This window comes from Felis catus, chromosome B3 (assembly GCF_018350175.1).
Source record: "Felis catus isolate Fca126 chromosome B3, F.catus_Fca126_mat1.0, whole genome shotgun sequence".
In the NCBI taxonomy this organism is placed as follows: domain Eukaryota; kingdom Metazoa; phylum Chordata; class Mammalia; order Carnivora; family Felidae; genus Felis; species Felis catus.
Window position 1 is genome coordinate 133,024,504 of NC_058373.1, and position 19,447 is coordinate 133,043,950.

A 19,447-nucleotide genomic window follows, 5' to 3' on the forward strand; every position below is an offset into this window, starting at 1 on the left:
GAGGGGGACAGGCCCAGAAGTTGGGGGAACACCGAAGACACGTTCTGCATTGCCGGGGAGGGGAATTTCACCGGGCTTTCCCACAGTGTAGGAGACTTGTCCCCTGAGTCACACCGAGTCTATACCTGCCAAGAAACCTTCTGATCGATAATTAAACTTTGCCTGGTGATTTTTAAATTATACCTATTTTTCAAAATTTGAAAGTAATACCTGTATAGGATTCAAAAATACTACAGAAGGGGCGCCTGGGTGGCGCAGTCGGTTAAGCGTCCGACTTCAGCCAGGTCACGATCTCGCGGTCCGGGAGTTCGAGCCCCGCGTCGGGCTCTGGGCTGATGGCTCGGAGCCTGGAGCCTGTTTCCGATTCTGTGTCTCCCTCTCTCTCTGCCCCTCCCCCGTTCATGCTCTGTCTCTCTCTGTCCCAAAAATAAATAAACGTTGAAAAAAAAATTAAAAAAAAAACAAAAACAAAAAAACAAAAAATACTACAGAAGCAACATCGTTTCCTTCAGACCACCTCCACCGGCAACCACGTCCCGAAGGCAACTGCTTGGCCATTTCTATTTTTGTGTCTTCTGGTGGTTACCCTACAACCATAGGTAATATGCCTACTCCTCTCTCTCATCGCTTACCACTGCCATACATTATTGGTCAATATTGGAAGATGAAAGTTTACTTACTCTGCCTTCACTTCCCCTTCTTCCTTCCAAGGTCTGGGAGTCATACTATTATTTATTTTTATTTTTTTATGTTGATATATTTTTGAGAGAGAGAATGAGGGAGACAGACAGACTGAGAGTGGGGAAGGGGCAGAGAGGGAGACACAGAATCCGAAGCAGGCTCCAGGCTCTGAGCTGTCAGCACAGAGCCCGACGTGGGGCCCGAACTCAAACCGCGAGATCATGACCTGAGCTGAAGTCAGATGCTTAACCGACTGAGCCACCCAGGCGCCCCAGTCATACTATTATTTTTTAATTCTTCTATTGGTTACGTTCAAAACTTTAATGTAGTGAAATTCTGTTTCTTATTCCATGAACTGGAGACAGTGTTTCTTAACTCCACACAGTGTGAGATGAAGCTATCAGCTCCCCCACCCTTTCCTCCTTCAGCTCTGTCAGCTCCATCTATGCTTTTCCATTGTTCTGATCGACAGCAGTACCTTCGGGTCTATACCTGTAAGTCCTCTTGGCATGGTCTATCGGTCAAGTCTATCAGCTGAATCCAATAAACTGCATTTGCGTTGTTTTGAGTAGGTAGGTGTTGTTTCCTAGAGAGCCCAGGATTGTGTGAGGACCACATTTCTTCCTCTTGGGTCCAATGTCGCAACTCTTGAGTGATTCAAAGGAGAGTATTCCCCGAAGCACGGCCAGACTAATTCTCTTTCATTACACTCTATCCGTTTTTTTCAAAATCGCGGGTCATTTTAGTTTGCCTCCATTTGGACCATGATTTTCTTGCACCTTTTTGAGTTTTTCCTAGACTTCTCTTTTTTGTTGTTGAGAGAAGAAACCTATTCTGTCTTCACCAACTCACAAATATCTCCAGCATCTGACTCGTTCCATCGAATGCACTGAGCGCCCTCATATGCTCCTCTCACAGATTTCCAGGAGGCCACGCACTTCCTGTTTTAACTTGGATCTGGGAAAAGGGGTGTGAGAGGTAGAGGGTGCAAACATTTTGATCATAGCAAAAGCACGGTCTCAGTGTAAACAAAAACAAGTTGCCACGTCGTCATTAGTCCTGTCTGATTTTAGTCGATAGGACTTTGTCGTGGAGAGACCTTTGATCTATGGACCTGTAAAGAACATTCTGATTCTGGGTCGCAGTCGGCCATCCCAACAGTCTCACCACAATCAGCCGAAATCCTTCAGTGCACCTGCGGTGGATGCTGTGACGTGTTGCTAAGACACCCGAAGGCCTAAAGCACTCAGCCCCTGGCCTCAACTGAAAACACCTCTGCAGGGCCATCCCGTCTCCAGAGGGTGAGGCTTCTTTTGCAACTGCTTTGAACTTCAGCTCCTTTCTCTGTCTAGTGTTTCCTTCGCTGACAGGTATTGTCCTCCAAAGCACTCCCTAGGACACATCTGTCTCAAAGTCTGCTTCCTGAGGCACCGTACCCACAACGCTACTTTACTTTTCTCCACTACCACTACCGCTACCGAGAACTGTAATATGAGCGAGCACACAGACAAAAAGGTTACATTCTTACAGAGGATAGTGGATTATTGTGTGTGTGTGTGTGGGGGGGGTGTTTTCTGGGCAGGAGATGGGATGAAGGGTGGGATACAGTTTCAGGGGATGCAGGAGGGGCTGGGATCCAGGACATCAAGGGGTAGAGGCAGGAACTGAGCTTGGTCAGAGACGAGAAGAGAGACCAGGGAGGTGCCTCTGACGACGGGGGAGACTGGAACCGGGAAGGAGGCTGAGAATGTGGGAAAGATGGCTGTGCCTCTGAATTTGCTTGTGGACAAAAGCACTCTGTTTCTAAGGTCAGTCTTTCCTTCTGTGGTGCCTGTACCTAGAGATGCTGGCAGGGGTGGGGGTGGGGATGGGCGGGGCTCTGAACTGAATCCGAGGCCGCGGTCGCAAGCAGTGATGGAATAATAACAAAGGTGAGTGGGTTTGCTGCCATTCACTTAAAGCGATTTAATTAAATGCCTATTAATTAAAACTAGAATCGGTCTATGTAGAACCTTGGCTACAGAGAGGGGAATACGAGGGGAAGCCAGCTTTCTGAGGCCAGTGTTATTGATGCATCAGTCCTTGTTAAATTGGTTGAAATTAACTTCGGCTTAATTCAGAATGATAGCAAACCCCAAATTATAAATTAGCCAAGATAGAACTGTATTGAGATATCATATATACGTATTGATATTACACATATGTATTGAGATGTCTAAGACAAACCATGTGTGGAAGTGAGCAGGTCCGAGTTTTGCAGTTATCAGGGACCCCATCGCTATCCACATTCTCGCTCCACCGATTTCAAAAGCAGGTTCGCCTCATGGTCTTAGATGGCTGCCTGAGCTCCAGCCTTTGCATGTGTACCACAGGAAGGAGAACAGGGAAGGAAGGGCATGGCCACACTGACCTGGAAGGGACACTGGGGACCCTGTGTCCAGTGAAAACTTGGGAGTTCTAGTAGGCGGGCAGAAGGCGAGCACGGCACCAGAAGCCATCCACAGCCTCTGCCATACCTGTCTGCCCCCATCCCTGACACCTGGCTCATCCATGCCTCTCTCTGCCCATCAGCCCAGAGTGGTACTGAGCAACACACAGACACAGCAGTCAGTGGAACTACATCTGCAGTCACTACACAGGGCTGCTGCCTGGCATTTCTGTGCCAGAGAACTAGCCTTCCGACTCAGTTTCCCTCCCAGCACTCCTCACGTGTGAAGGTGCTCCGTTAGGTCTTGCCGACACCTTCCCTCGGGAGTCTGGTCTTGCTCTCTCTTCCATGCTGTCAGTCCCTCCAGACACAGGCCAGAGCCTCCTTCTGGTGGCCCAGAGCCTAGCACAGGCCACAGGGCTCTCGGTAGCAGTTTCTGCCTGGACCATTGCCCCACCTCTCCCTCCCTCCCTATTAAATTGCTCAAATTGCACTTGAACTTGACATGCTTAAGAGCTTCCCACCGATGATGAGTCTTCTACAAAGACTGATTCCTTAAAAACAAAATTCTGAGGGTGTATATATTTTCCATTTAAAATGAGACTTGAATCCCAAGGGGACAATGTACACAACCTCGTGGTTTAGATCACCAGCTCTGAGAGGGCTGTGACCTCTCGGCTCACAGAATATGGACTGCGGCTTCAACTGGCCTCTTGTTAGCTGCGTGCGCTGGGCAAATAACTTGTTATCTCTGACCCTCAGTTTCCACATCTGTAGAACTGGCAGCGATACCTGTCAGAGTTTATGGGAGATTAAGACAACCATGTGAGGCTGAAACCCAGCACATGGTAAGAACAAAGTAAATACCACCCATTATTGTGATGACGGTTATGAATTTTAAATATCCATAAATTGGCACTTGACAGCTAATTGTCTAGCCCCAAATGTCAATGGGGCAAAGATTAGGAAACTCTAGTCTAGACCAAGGTTCAGCAGATTACAGCCTCTGCTGGGTAGCTGCCTATTTTTAGAAATAAAGTTTTATTGGAACACAGTGCTGTCCATTCATTGGAACACAGTGGTGTCCATTCATTTATATGTTGTCTGTGGCTGTTTTTGCCTTACGGTGGTAATTGAATAGTTGTAACAGAGGCCATTTGGTTTGCAAAACCTAAAATAAATGTGAGTCACATATGAAATTTAAAAATTTTCTAATAGCCCCATTTTTAAGTACAAAGACTACTCGATAGCAAAGGAAGCAACCAGATTTTAAAAGGGGCAAAGGACCTGAATAGACATTTTCCCAAAGACCTACAAATGGCCTCCAGGTACATGAGAAGATGCTCAACATCACTCATCATCAGGGAGATACAAGTCAAAACCACAGTGAGATACCACCTCCCGCCTGTTAGGATGGCTAGTATCGAGAAGATGAAACGGAAGTTCTGGGGAGGATGCGCAGAAAAGGGAAGCCTCGTACACTGGTGGGAAATCCAATGGGTGCAGCCATCATGGAAATCAGTAGGGAAGTTCTTCAAAGAATTAAAAACAGAACTGCCGTGTGGTTTAGCAACCCCACCCCTGAGTACGTACCAAAAGGAAATGCAAACAGTACCTGAAAGAGTATCTGTAGTCTCATGTTCCCTGCGGCATTATTCCCAATAGCCAAGACAGGGAAACAACGCAAATGTCCATCAACAGAAGAATGGATAAAGAAATTGCGGTAGATACAGACAATGGAATATTATCCATATCCAGGCTTTAAAAAAGAGATCTTGCCATTGGCAATGATAGGATAAACCTGGAAGACATTTTGCTACACGAAGTCAGCCAGACCCTCAAAGAAAAATATTTCGTGATCTCACTTATATGTGGAATCTAACAAAGTCGAATACATAGAAGCAGAGAATGGAATAGTGGTCACCAGGGAGGGGAGGAAAATGGGGAGACACTGGTGAGAGAAGCCGCAATTATGTAGGATGATTGAATATAGAGATCTAATGCACAGCGTGGTGACTGCATTGTGTACTAGAAATTTGTTAAAAGAGTAGATTTCCAGGCATTCTCATCACACAAAAGAGGAGCGATGTGAGGAGATGGGCGTGTCAATTAGCTTGACCACAGTAATCAGTTTGCTGTGGATACGTATATGTGTATCCAAACATTATTGTATATACAACGTTAGGTTGTACACCTTAAACATAAATCATTGTTGTTTTTTTTTTATTTAATTTTTTTTTCAACGTTTATTTATTTTTGGGGGGACAGAGAGAGACAGAGCATGAACGGGGGAGGGGCAGAGAGAGAGGGAGACACAGAATTGGAAACAGGCTCCAGGCTCTGAGCCATCAGCCCAGAGCCCGACGCGGGGCTCGAACTCACGGACCGCGAGATCGTGACCTGGCTGAAGTCGGACGCTTAACCGACTGCGCCACCCAGGCACCCCAATGGCATCTATTATTATTAGCATTCTTTATGGATTCATTTTTAGCACCATTATATTAGCTTATGCCCTTTTTTAAAAAAATTTTTTTTTAACGTTTATTTATTTTTGAGACAGGGAGAGACAGCATGAATGGGGGAGGTTCAGAGAGAGAGGGAGACATGGAATCTGAAACAGGCTCCAGGCTCTGAGCTGTCAGCCCAGAGCCTGACATGGGGCTCAAACTCACACACCGCGAGATCATGACCTGAGCCGAAGCCGGATGCCCAACCGACTGAGCCACCCAGGTGCCCCGCTTATGCCCTTTTTAACAATGTTGCAGAATGCCTGTTTGCAGTGCCCTCTCTCCAATACTCTTATTTTTATAGCCTTTGCAAATTTCACAGGCAAAACTGGCTTCTTGTTATTTTTTCTTTAATCTGACTGTAGCTCCTGAGTTTGCCTATATTTAGGATTAATTTTTCCAGGACAGATTTGCCACAACCTCAGTCCATATCCATACACAGAGAGAGAGGTGGACCAGTTTTCACTGAAAGGTTTAGCCCAGTAAGGGACCATTTGCACCAGTCAGCTTTCACTTAGTTAATGCCATTGTAACAAGTAAGCCTACATCTCAGGGGCTTACAGCAACAAACGTGTATTTCTCACATTACACACGACAGCCTAGGCGGAAAGAGCGTACATGACAGAGACACGCCATTCTCACGGCAGACAGGAAGGAAGGGAGGCGGACGAGCAAGGGAGGAAGAGGAAAGTCTCTTAAGGCCTCTGCTCCTCCCTGGCTCCTTGTCTCTTCGGCTCGCATCTCAGTTGGCTCCTGAGGAAGCAAGTCATGGCGCCACGCGCAATATCGAGGGGGTGGGGAAGTATACTCCAGCCACCAGGGACACCGCAAGTCACACGACAGTGCGTGCGAACTGAGATGGGGGGCACATGATCGAGAACGCTACTATAATCTACCCCACCAGTGAAGTCAACCCGATTAAGTGAAACTGGTTCACGTGGCTCCATCCGCCTGAAGTCGGGAATCCTACAGGACTCAGAGTCCTTACAGGAGTGTTATGGCTCCAGCCCCCTAAGGGAACAGATGACGGATGCTGAGTGGCTGACCTGCTCTCAGTGTGCTCTTAAGGACAAACTGGTCCAGAGAGACTCAGTTTAGCGCAAATATGAGTGCACCTCCTACTCCTGGCGTGAAGATGCAAACTTGCCAACAAGAAGGGCTTTGTATCCCAAGGAATCGTTAAAACGGCGAGGAAACAATATGTCCCTGGATGCTCTTACAGCCCTGGAACAAGTGAAAGGTACCTCAATTATTTAGGAAAGACAGCGCAACAGTCTCTCCAGAACAGGGGAGAATGGGGTTTATATCCTGGCTGTGTCACTTGTAAGGTCAACAGTTGCCGCTATCATCATCATCATCATCATCATCATCATCATCATCACCACCACCACCACCACCATCTTTTAAGGCAGCTGGCTTGATCCAGCCAATAGCACCCTGGTTGGCCGGAGGGTCATTTTCATCCCAAAGGCTGAGAAATCATCCACAGGCTCTGGTTGCCTGACTGTTTGGGAAGTCACTAAGCTACTTGAAACCTCATAAATATGTATTCCTAAAATCCCAACATGAGACAGTTTGGGAGCTAATAAGGGTATATTAAAATTACAAGCTTATTCCACTCCGAGCCTGAAAGAAACCAGGCTAGAACATGAAAAACAAACAAACAAAAAAAGAAATGCGTGTTTCCTAAGGTAAGTCACTTCGTATCTGAATCATTTATTTATATAACAAGCCTTTCTGGAGTGATTAAGGGAACTGCCAGTCACACTTACCATCCTTTCTTCAGGTGACGGAGAACCAAATGTTTCTTCCTGCTGTACGTGTGAGTGCCTGTGTTAGAGATTTGTGTTCCAACATCCAGACTCTCCCCCCTCTTTGGTCGGTCTCTGGAAGGACTCCGTGCTCAAAGGGAAACCCTTCTCATCCTGAACCAACGGCAAAGGGAAGAAAAACAACACGATCCTTTTCATCCCACAGGGTTACTGAGTTTGCCTGAGCTTTTGAAAATGGTCAGGAATGAAAGTACAGTATTTTCTTCTTTATCCATCTCTAAAGTCTTAGTCTTTCAACGCCCAGCTCAAATGCCACCTCTGCTGTGAAGCCTTTCCTACGCCAGGTGAGCATGATTTTCCCTCCCTTGAACCCCAGTTGATATTCGCTGACCTTACCCCTCATCAGCGCTGTCTTCACTCCTGGTGATGTTGGCTGCGTTCCTGAGCGGATTGTAGCAGCTACTGATTTTACAGATTTATTCCAACCTCCTTTCTTCTGGGGTTCATGGTAAGTGGTTCAGGGGTGAGCCTGTGACCCCAGCGGGACCGTTCAGCATTTGCTCTGCATAATTAAAAATACACAGTGAGGGGCGCCTGGGTGGCTCAGTTGCTTGAATGTCCGACTTTGGCTCAGGTCATGATCTCACGGTTCGTGAGTTCAGGCCCCACATCAGGCTCTCTGCTGTTGGCACAGAGCCCACTTCGGATGCTCTGTTCCCCTCCTTGCCCTTCCCCCAATTGTGCTCTCTCTCTCTCTCTCTCTCAAAAATACACATTTAAAAAATTAAAACACACACACATACACACACACACACACTGAAAGAGAGGAGCTCCTGTCTTCTCCTGGGTCATGAGCTATAAGGAAATTATAAGCTTGGGATCTCTCCATGGCCTCTTCTTTGGACTTCAGCAGAAAGCCAGTGTTGAGGGATGGAGAGCCTAATGACATCCCTTGAACCCCTAGATCCAGCTATGCCTGAAACTCTTACCCCAGACTTCCCAATTATGTGAGCAAATACGCTCCCTTTTTGGATCAAGTGAATTTCGGGTGGCTTTTATCATCTACAACCTAAGTAACATACTCACCCAGAACTTCTTAAGAAAAAAAGGTGCTTAAGGTAAGGATTCTCTGGACCCCGGAATCTTCCCATCTTGTGCTGTGTTTGTCCCTGTATGGTTGAAGCAGGATCGCCTGCACGCCCGGGTCCCAGCTAGTGGGAAGGGGGAAGAAACACACAGAGGGGGGCACAGCTGGTGTCTGGAGGCCCAGCTCTGGAGCTGGGCACAGCTGCTTGCCCTCAGTGTCATGTGACACGGCCACATCCAACTTCAGGGGAAGCTGGGACTTGTGGTCTGTCCGGGCAGCTGCGTGTCCAGCCGGGACTCTACCATCAGCCTAATGCACAGCAGGTGCTCCAGATTAAGTCGGTTTTACACCAGATGCAATTTCTTTTTATTAAAAAATTTTTTTGATATTTATTTTTGAGAGAGAGAGAGAGTGTGAGCGGGGGAGGGGCAGAGAGCGAGGGAGACACAGAACCAGAAGCAGGCTCCAGGCTTTGCGTTGTCCGCACAGAGCCCGACGCGGGGCTTGAACTCGTGAACCGCGAGATCAGGCCCTGAGCCGAAGCCGAACGCCAAACCGACTGAACCACGCAGGCGCCCCGCCCCGCGGGCAATGTCAAGGCAAGCAAGGTTGGGAATGCGGTGAGGAAAAAGCCGCTGTGTTGGCGAAAAGCGCTCGGGAGCAGAACTCCGTGCGGTCTACCAGGGAGGCCGTGTGCCATGCCACCTTAGCGGGGATCACATTCCCTGGAGTCCCCTTCCTTGCATGGCTCGGCCACGAGGGAGATTAGCATGGGATTCTGGGAATTTACCTGCAGTGAAGTAGCGGGCCCGCAGGTTGACGCAGGAGCGACCACTGCCGCAGCTCCAGGGCGTTTCTGGTCAGCGGCTGGCCCACCTCGTGGCTCCGGGCCGCGGCCAGGCCTCCAGCTGCCCGATCTCCTTCGGCTTCTCCAAGTCCTCGGCCAGGTGCAAGCCTAGCTTCAGGGGCGAAGGGTCTGATCCCTCTGCAGGTCGCCCTGCCCCCAGCGTGGAAGTTGGTGGTCGTGGGAGAGAGACATGGGTTCTAACGGGCCCTGCAGCTGCCGTTAACCTCGAGGTGGCTCAACCTCAGCACTACTGCTGTTTTTGATAGTTCTGGATGATTCTTTGTTGTGCGGGGGCTGTCCTGTGCCTTGTGGGATGTTTAGCGGCGCCCCTGGATACCAGGAGCCAACTTTCCCCTAGTTGTGACAGGCCGGATTGCCTCCAGACGTTGCCAAAGTCTTCTGAATGGGGGGGCGGCGTGGGGGGGTCACCCCTGGTTGAGAAGAACCCCGCCTCACAGCCAGCTCTTCTTTCTAAACGCTGACCTTGTGACCGACAGCGTGTTCAGGTACAATTTCACATGTAGAGACCTGCCCAGGCTTGCTCAGACCTCTCCACCAACCTTCCGCAGTCATAGAGGGTCTGACCCTATAATCAATCTCTTGCCCCCCTGCTCCTCTTAGCTGTTCTGCTCAGGGGTGCGTTACGATTTTCGTGGGCCCGAGATACTTTGCTTTCATGGACCCCCTTCCTCCCTTAAAAAAAAAACATATAGGGGCACCTGGGTGGCTCAGTCGGTTAAGCGTCCGACTTCGGCTCAGGTCATGATCTCACAGTCCGTGAGTTCGAGCCCCGCGTCGGGCTCTGTGCTGACCACTCAGAGCCTGGAGCCCGTTTCAGATTCTGTGTCTCCTTCTCTCTCTGACCCTCCCCCATTCATGCTCTGTCTCTCTGTGTCTCAAAAATAAATAAACGTTAACAAAAAATTAAATATATATTAAAATTGATATTTTAAGGCTCTTTTAGTAGAAAAACAAATATCTAGGCTGGCTTCATTATCTATTCGTTATTACACGCGTTTTACTTTAATTAAAACTTTGGTGGGCCCACAAGTATCGTGAGCCCTAAGCATCGTGTGTCTCATGGGCACGTGGGCCCCAGGTCTGCTTTTTCCTTCACACACTGACAGGTGCACTCACTTCACACACTTACCTCCTTTGTAATCGGAACAAAAACACAGGCAGCAACGATTTGCTTCTCTTAAGACCCACCTGAGTCGAGGAAAACAACCCCAAGTGTTTCACGCTGCAGAGCAAAACTGGGGGAAGACCCTCCGTGGGTCTCCTTTTGAGTCTACCGGCTGGGTCCACAGCAACGATAGTTGCGATTCAGGGAATTCGAGAGAAAGAGGAGTGTGAAATAAAACTCCTTCTTAAAAACACATCAAAGAAAACATGTGTGTCCCAAGGTGAAATTGTAGACATGTGTTTTCCATGTATTTTCCATTAGATTGTTAATAATCGGATATAAATCATCGAGTGGAATCAGATGTACCAAACCCAGGGTCCTTTTCCCCACCCGCTGACGGCTGTTTCTGATTAGCCTGGAGCCCGCCGCCCTGGTGAACAATGGGCGTCTCTCGGGGTCCGAGACAGGAAATTAAGCCATCGGGCAGTTGCCTATTATTCCCACGCTTTCCTCAAGCTGTAAATCCATCAAATATGAAAGGGAGAAATGTAAATTGTGCAAGGTGGGAGGAAGTGGGGGATGCTGCTGTTTTCCACGCCTCCCTCGGCAAGCTTGTCCACAAATGCTCCACACCGATTCCAGAATGAAAACACCTGCATTACCCCAGATGTTTTATAGACGGGCACCGCTGTGGACGGCAGGAGGCTGGTCGCAAAGCACCAAGTTCTTCCTTTAGCAAGAACTCTGCTTTTTTTTTCCGTGGAAATATCAGGAAACCATTTTGAGTTGAACAACCAAACCAAAGGCGGTTGAGTTTAAGATAAATGTTATGAAAATTGCATAAAACATTATATCAAAACCCTTGGCAGTGTCGAAAGGCAAGATTTCTGAATCCAATGAGTAGCTGAAGAAGAAAATTCAATTCCATTTTTTCACTTTGTCTGCCAATTTTATAGCGCGTCATTTAAAATGGAATCTCTGAAGAATCAATTCAAATTAGCTTTACAGTTTTCCCCAAAGAATCTGCTTTAAAATAAATTGAATTGGAGCATGTGACATAATAAGTGAGCATAAAATTCATGTTAACTAGTCCGAAGGAAAAACTTCTCAGAAGGAAACAAATAATCTCACGTGACTGAGCTAAAAATAGTCTTTAGCTCGTCAGTTTCAAAATTGAACAAAAATAGGGAAAGTTGTTATAATAATGATATGGCGCATTTCCCCCTAATGAAATGGCCTCGAATTTTGTAATAAATTACAGAAAGAGAATCCTCTGGGCAAAAAAGAAGCCACGAGACACGAGTTGCTTTCATAAACAGAGCGACAGCAACGAAAATACCTTCCGGCTGGGACAAAGTAGCCTCGGCTCTTCTACCTGGTGGCTTTGCCATTGGAGACCCAGTAGAGGGGGGTAAACAAGAATTACAAGGTCTGACCCTTGGTTTCGGCTCAGGTCATGGTCCCACGTTTCATGGGTTCGAGCCCTGCATTGGGCTCGAACGGACAGAGTAGAGCCTGCGTGGGATTCTCTCTCTCCGTCTCTCTGCCCCTCCCATGTGCTCGTTCTCTCTCTCTCTCTCTCTCTCTCTCTCAATAAATAAATAAACTAAAAAGAAAAATTAAAATCTCTTTATAAAGTTTATCAGGACTCCAGCTTCTCAAGGACAGGGACAGTATTTGATTTGACTTGGTAACAACCTCATACCCATCACAGTGCTTGACATGTAATAGGAATTCCATAAATGTTTGAGGGAGGAACACAAGAATGAATTAAGACTTCGGGGCGCCTGGGTGGCGCAGTCGGTTGAGCGTCCGACTTCAGCCAGGTCACGATCTCACGGTCCGTGAGTTCGAGCCCCGAGTCAGGCTCCGGGCTGATGGCTCAGAGCCTGGAGCCTGTTTCCGATTCTGTGTCTCCCTCTCTCTCTGCCCCTCCCCTGTTCATGCTTTGTCTCTCTCTGTCCCAAAAATAAATAAACGTTGAAAAAAAAATTAAAAAAAAATTAAAAATAAAAAAAAAGAATGAATTAAGACTTCAATTTATTGTTTATTTTTATATTTTTAAATTTTTTTAATGTTTATTTTTCAGAGAGAGAGAGAGAGAGAGACACCATGAGTGGGTTAGGGGCAGGGAGAGAGGAAGACACAGAATCCGAAGCAGGCTCCAGGCTCCGAGTTGTCAGCACAGAGCCGGACACGGGGATCGAACTCACGGACCTCGAGATCATGACCTGAGCCGAAGTCGGACGCTTAACTGACTCAGCCACCCAGGTGCCCCTCAATTTACTGTTTAAATCATTGTACTTGTTTTTTTTATTTTATCTTTTAAAAAAATTCACAGTGAAGTTGGGAAATGTGCATTCAATTTAATTAAGAAGGGGATGGTTGGGTTGTGATGATTTCCCCGCATCGATTGAAGTCAAGAAACAAATAAGTTGATTTACTGTTGAAGAATGCTTGATGGAGATTCCCTAAGGCCCTGCCTAAAAAAGTGAGCATACAGGAGAAGTTTACCTTGATGGGGCCCAAGATCTTGGGAGTTAGCTAAGTCTTGAAGTGTGAGCCAGCCCCTCTTTTTACAATACCCACTTGGGCTTTCTTGCCTTTCCACTGCGCTCATTCACCATAGCTTAATATGGATCGTGTTTTATTTCTTGCCACCTTACCTGTTCCTCAATCCGCCTATTCGTTGGTCCACCCATTTTTCTGATCATCTGTCTGTCAAATACTTAGGGATACAGCGATGAAAAAGAATAGCTAACATTTATTAGTGTTTATTAGATGTCAAGTATTGTTATAAACACTTTTTTGCTAATTAACTCATTTAACCATGCCAACAACTCTATGAGGGATGTGCTGTCATAATCCACACTTCATAGATAAAGCAACTGAGGCACAGCAAGGTTAAAGACCTTGCCCCAATTCATACCACCAGGAAGTAGGGAAGTCAGGATTCAAACCTATTAAGTCTGGTTCTAGAACCACCAGTCTGTTGTATCAATTACACAGGTATCACTTTGGTCTTCGGAGGCCTTCCGTTCTAGTGATAGGAACAGAAGCGAAGCAGCTAACTATGTAATGTTAGCTCTAACCATTGCTTTGAAGCTAAAATACAGGGGTTAGAAGTGTGTGAAAGCGACGCGTAACCTAACCTGAGGAATTCAGGAAGGCCTTACTGCTGAGGAAGTTGGCTCTTGGGCTGAGAGGTGAAGTGGTTACGTGGTAAAGTAGAAGCAAGAAACAATGTTCCAGGGAGAGCAGCATTTGTAGGGGAAAGGGGTGTCTGTAACTGAGGCACAGAAATGGCCAAGGTGTCTGCTGATGTCAATACGATCAAAACTCTACTCGAACATGGGCCTCCTCCAGGTGTTCTCGATCCCATTAGCTTGTACCTTGTTTACCTAGTTATGGGAGTCAGAAATGCAGGAGACAACCTGTCATCTTCTTCCTCCCCCGTGCCCCATGTATGTAACCTGTCCCCAATTCCTGTCACCCAGTGCCTCACCATGTTTAATCCACTGCCCCCCTGCCTCTTGCAAACTCACTCATTTCTTCCCGATCCTACCCTAGCTCCTGGATCCAGCCACTTTCATTTCTTGCTGGGATGCCTACAGCGTATTCCCGTAGCCAGTGCCTGTCTGAATGCCCTCCAGAACTTCTCCCATCTGTTGTCCACACTGCAGGCAGACTGATACTTCCAAAGGGCAAATGTGGTCATGGCGCTTCTGTCCTTGCTTAGAAGCCTTCAATGATTTCCCACAGGTCTTGGGAAAAGGACAAAAGTCACTGCTCTGGTCTACAAGGCCCTGCGTGGCTCAGCCCCTGTCTATAATGTCAGCACTATCCAAGGCCCATGCCCTGTCTCAGGGCTCCTCAGCCACCATGGTCTGCCTCCCCTTGGTCTCTGCTACTTGCCATGCTCTCTTTGGAGGGCTTAGGCGCGTGATCCTCCCTCTTCCTGAAATACCCTTCTCCTCCTCTTTGTTTAGTTACCTCCTCGTCATCTCTGAGATCTCCCCTTAATCCTTAGCAAGCCCACCCTATGTCCCTGCTTGGGAATCTGACCTGTCCCTGTTAATATCTCCATACGCACCGGATACCTCTCTGTTATGGCTGAATTGTGTCCTCCAAAATTCATCTGTTGAAACCCTGACCTCCAATACCTCAGGATGCGACTGTATTTGGAGATAGGGCCATTGGGGGGGGGGCCCTAATCCAATCAGACTAATATCTGTAAGAAGAAATTTGGATAAAGATCTGTACGTGCACAGAGGGGAAGACGATAGGACAGAAGGTGGCCACTGGCAAGCCAAGGAGAGAGGCCTCGGATGAAACCAGATCTGCTGACTCTGCGACCTTGGGCTTTCAGCTTCCAGAACGGTGAGAAAATAAGTTCCTGCTGTTTAGGCCACAGGTCGGTGGTATTTTGTTATGGGGGCCTGAGAGTGCTGAACACCGCCTCCTTCGTAGAACCTGTCGTAGTTGCAACTTACCTTTCGTTTCGTCATTTGATTTCCGTCTCCCTGATAAGGAGGCAGGCTCCCTAAGGACTAGAACTAGGTCTGGTGTTGCTCACCATGGTGTCCCCGGAGCCTTGCACGGTGTCGGGCATGTAATAGGTGCTCAGTAATGAGTGGATTGCTGAATGGATTGTTGAATGAATGAATGAATGAATGAATGTAAAAACTTCTGAACGAGTGAATGCATGAACATGCACATGAAATAGCAGTAATTACACAGTGGTTTCACCTCTGGGAAGATTCACTTTGGGCCGGGGATGCATCTAGAAGCAAGGGCACCTTGTATTGGCTAATATGGGTATTAACATGCATTTAGGTAATTTCACCAGATACAGCGAATTCCTGGAATTTCAGGTTTTTAGTCCCTCCGAGAGAAACTGTTCAATGAAATTTAATCTCATGGATTTTATTTTTAAAGAGGCAAATATCTCTCTCTAGAGTAAGAAGGATAATTCTAAGAGACATAAATCCCACATCCTTGCAATTGGAAGAAAATATCTTGTTTCTCCCAAACCACGTTGATTAACGGCATGCTTGATTTCAGCTCGGAAAGTGTCCTCGCTGGTTTCCGTGGGGGCAATGACACAGTGCAGGCAGCATGGAATCGCCACACAGGAGGGAGGGGGGGACACACGTGAGAATTTCTGTCAAAGTCTTCAGAAGAATCGTCTTTTCCGAGAAACTCATTATTCACTTAATTATTCATTCTGTTTATTTACTGTATAGTTATTACACATAAATATGGTGCAAATCCCCAGAATCCTCAAACACCAGATGCCAGTTTCCCTCTGCAGTCCCAAAAGACATAGCCAAGCCATCACTGTGAGAATTAAAACAACAACAACTAAAACCCAATTAAAATTGTGCCAGCATGTTCATTTCCAAAAGAAAAATCCTGCCAATGAATAAGCTTTTAGTCACTCCCCTGACTGCTTCTGTAAAGGAACAAACAAAAAAAAGCCCTTAAAATGAAAACTGGCATATAATTAGTATTTAAATCACAGCTACAATGGGCTTCGTATCTGCACAGAAAGGGCATTGGCTAAGTCAACTTTGTATCATCTCTTCCATTTTCAAAATCAAATGATTGAAGAAAACGGCACTTTGCTTTTCAGAATTTCCATGTGTCTGGCAAAGCCCAATGAGGGTGGGGGGTTGGTGGCGGTGGGGAGAAGCCAAGATGGCGACAGGGTTGTTGGGATTTTGGAATCCGTGGGTCACGCAATCTCTTCCTCCCAAGGGTCTGAGGGGGGTGAGACCGGGTGCATCTCACCCACCTGAGTATATGACTGTCACGCTGGGCAGGTGGGGAGGAGGTGGGGGGGGGGTGCATGTGTGTAATTTCTGATGGGTCACCCATCCCCTGGTGATGTTGGTCTCGTGAAGAACAAAATGGCCTTTTAGGTGAGCATGTGACTGTGGACATCTCTAGTATAGCGTCACGATGCAATTGGAAGATCTTTCTGGAGCACTACCCCCATACTAACATAATAGTCTGCCCTGTGGCAGGTGGGGGCTGGGGGGGGGGGTCACTGTAAGACCCGAAGTGACCTCTGAGATGCAGGCAAAGGAGTCCAGAGGCCCGCAGTGCTTCCCCGGAGCTCAGACTTGACAGGACAGGTCTCCATTCTCCACGCTGAGGTTATGAGGATAGGCTCAGACAGACTGTCCAGGTTCAAATCCCACGTCTGCCACTTACTACTAGAGACTGTTTTCACATCTCTGTGCTTATTCCCCGTCATGAGAATAAAGATAACGCCTCCCTCTTAAAGTTGCCACAAGAATTCAATATGACAACACAGAGAAGTGCTTCGAACAGTGTCAGCCCAGGGCCGGCATACAATAAACATTGTTTTTCACGATCAGTGCTACTAAGTTTCAGTGCGTGTGGCAATTTAGCACAGCACAGGGACTAAACAGTAGCCCTATTGTTTTCTATTTTTTTTCTTCCATTTTTTTTTTCCAAGGCAGCTGATAGAACAGTTCATTTCACTCCTGAGTAACAAGAATATTCCTATTCCTGGCACCTCAGACTGAAAGAAGTTCATTGCCTCCTATCCCACAATGCCTCATAGCCCCTTTTGCTACCTGTCGCTAATACTTTCTAGTCACGTAACCTGATTTGGGGCCTTTTTGCTGAGATGGCAAAAACATTTTCTCATCTATTCGGCAACCACATCATAAAGTATCAGGCCCACCAAAACACAAAGGTCTTCATTAATAATATATGGAGTACGAACTCTGTATAATATTTCATTATTGCTTTCTTATTAACATAACATTCATAATCTGTTGCTGCTCTAAGAATCCATGGGCAGGAAAGCCTGGTATATTAAGTTATGGCTCAAATTGGATACATTAAACAGCGACACCTGTGATATCATGAAAAAAATGTGGTAGACCTGGGAAAATCAATTTTAAATTAAAATAAAATCATTCTCTCTGTCTTACGCTTTAATTTGCAAAGCAGCTACTCTTCTAGATGAGGACTGACACTACCTCACGATCAGAGGTCCAAAGTTCAATGCCTGCACCTCGGCCCCTGCCTTCCTGACAGGCATTTCAAGTACAGTCATTCCAGTTTGTTCTCCTGGGGAGGTCAGGGGCTGCAACAGCTTGAGGATGCTGGGGCTTCGGGAGGGAAGATTAAGTGTGGGGTTCTGGGAGTTCACAGCCATACCATTATCCACGTTGGGCATCAGGAACAGTGAAACTGGGCAGCATCTTTGTAAAAGCCATAAAGCTATGGAACTGGAAGAAGATTCCTTAGAGACCAACTAACCCACCGTTTCCCAAGGTATGATCCGTGGAACATTAGTCCTTTAAGATGGCTCTCTCTCTCTCTCTCTCTGGACACACACATGCACACAGTTCCAATGTCATCAAATGAGTCTGAGAAACTCTGTGCATTCTACCTGTTTCTTGCAGTGCCATAAAGGGACCTTAGCATTTTAAAGTTTGGGGGACTCTTACAGTAAAAAGAATACCTGTGTATCATCTTTGGTCAAGTATCCCCAAGCTTCCTTAGCCATAGTGCTCTTTGTTTCATATAGCACCTACTTAGGTAGAATGGGCAATGAGGAACTTTATCTCAGTCAACCTTTATAGTAAAATTGATAAGAAGGAGGAAGCAGGTCCGGGAAAAGTGGTTGACTTGCCGGAGAGCACATGCACTGAGTGGAGAGTAGAATTCAGATCTTCTGATTCTTAGCTCCAAATCACACGGCCTCTCAGAGATATTCCCCCCATTCTTCAGTGTACCCAATCCCATCATATAGCAGGCCTGGTCAACACTAAGGACACAAACGTTAAAAAGACACATAGTCCAGGGGCACCTGGGTGGCTCAGTCGGTTAAGCATCTGACTTTGGCTCAGGTCAGGATCTCGCGGTTTGTGAGTTCGAGCCCCACGTCGGGCTCTGGGCTGACAGCTCAGAGCCTGGAGCCTGCTTCGGATTCTGTGTCTTCCTCTGTCTCTGCCCCTCCCCCACTCTCAAAAATAATAAAATAAACGTTAAAAAAAAAATAGACACAGAGTCCTGGCTTCAGGAAGGTCACAATCCAAAATTGGAGACAGATATGAAATGTACCAATTACACCGCAACACAGGCAGAACTCTGAAGAGACTGCAGTGCGTCTGGAAGAAAGTGTGACTAGTCTTTCTTTTAAAGGAGTAAGGAGATGGGGCGCCTGGGTGGCGCAGTCGGTTAAGCGTCCGACTTCAGCCAGGTCACGATCTCGCGGTCCGGGAGTTCGAGCCCCGCGTCGGGCTCTGGGCTGATGGCTCGGAGCCTGGAGCCTGTTTCTGATTCTGTGTCTCCCTCTCTCTCTGCCCCTGCCCCGTTCATGGTCTGTCTCTCTCTATCCCAAAAAATAAATAAATGTTAAAGGAGTAAAGAGAATTGGCATACAGGAGGTGGTGCTGTCGTGGGACTTGATCAGGAGTTAGCCTCAGAATGTTTTTCTATCCCTCAATCAGTTTCTTCTTCTTTGTTTTAAGTTTATTTATTTGAGAGAGAGAGAGAGAAAGTGAACGGACAAGGGGCAGAGATAGAGGGAGAGAGAGAATCTCAAGCTGACAGCGCGGGGCCCGATGCAAGGCTCGGACTCACAAACGGTGAGATCATGACCTGAGCAGAAACCAAAAGTCAGACTGAGCCACCCCGGCACCTCCTCCCCACCCCCACAATCGCTTTTTAAGTTCTCACAAGAGTCTCTCCTATGGGGGTCATTTCTGCATAAATTACCATGCTGGTGCCACATGACTGTCACCTGATTGAACCAGGATCAGGGCTCAGAGCTGCCAATCTAAAGGCTGGCCAGCACCCTATAAGAGTGTGTAGGGAGCACTGCCCAATCGAACTCCGAGCAATGATAGAAAAATGTTCTATTTGTCACTGTGCAATATGGTAGCTGCTTATCATATGCAGCCATTGAACACTTGTAATATGGCTCCTGAATACAGCTATTCAATGAGGAA

The 19,447-nt window shown here is 47.0% G+C and overlaps 1 long non-coding RNA gene across 2 annotated transcripts; it reads right to left on the reverse strand.

The window, feature by feature from the left end:
* Positions 1-7,298: 7,298 nt before the first annotated feature.
* LOC109500977 lies at positions 7,299-10,018 on the reverse strand. 2 transcript variants are annotated; one of them, XR_006600146.1, is made up of 3 exons: positions 9,266-10,018; positions 7,785-7,950; positions 7,299-7,541 (listed from the first exon to the last, which is right to left on the reverse strand). It is a non-coding gene; the product is annotated as an uncharacterized LOC109500977 (long non-coding RNA). The 2 variants fall into 2 exon arrangements; XR_002743379.2 differs by lacking the exon at positions 9,266-10,018 and adding an exon at positions 8,475-8,817.
* Between the last annotated feature and the right edge of the window lie 9,429 nt (positions 10,019-19,447).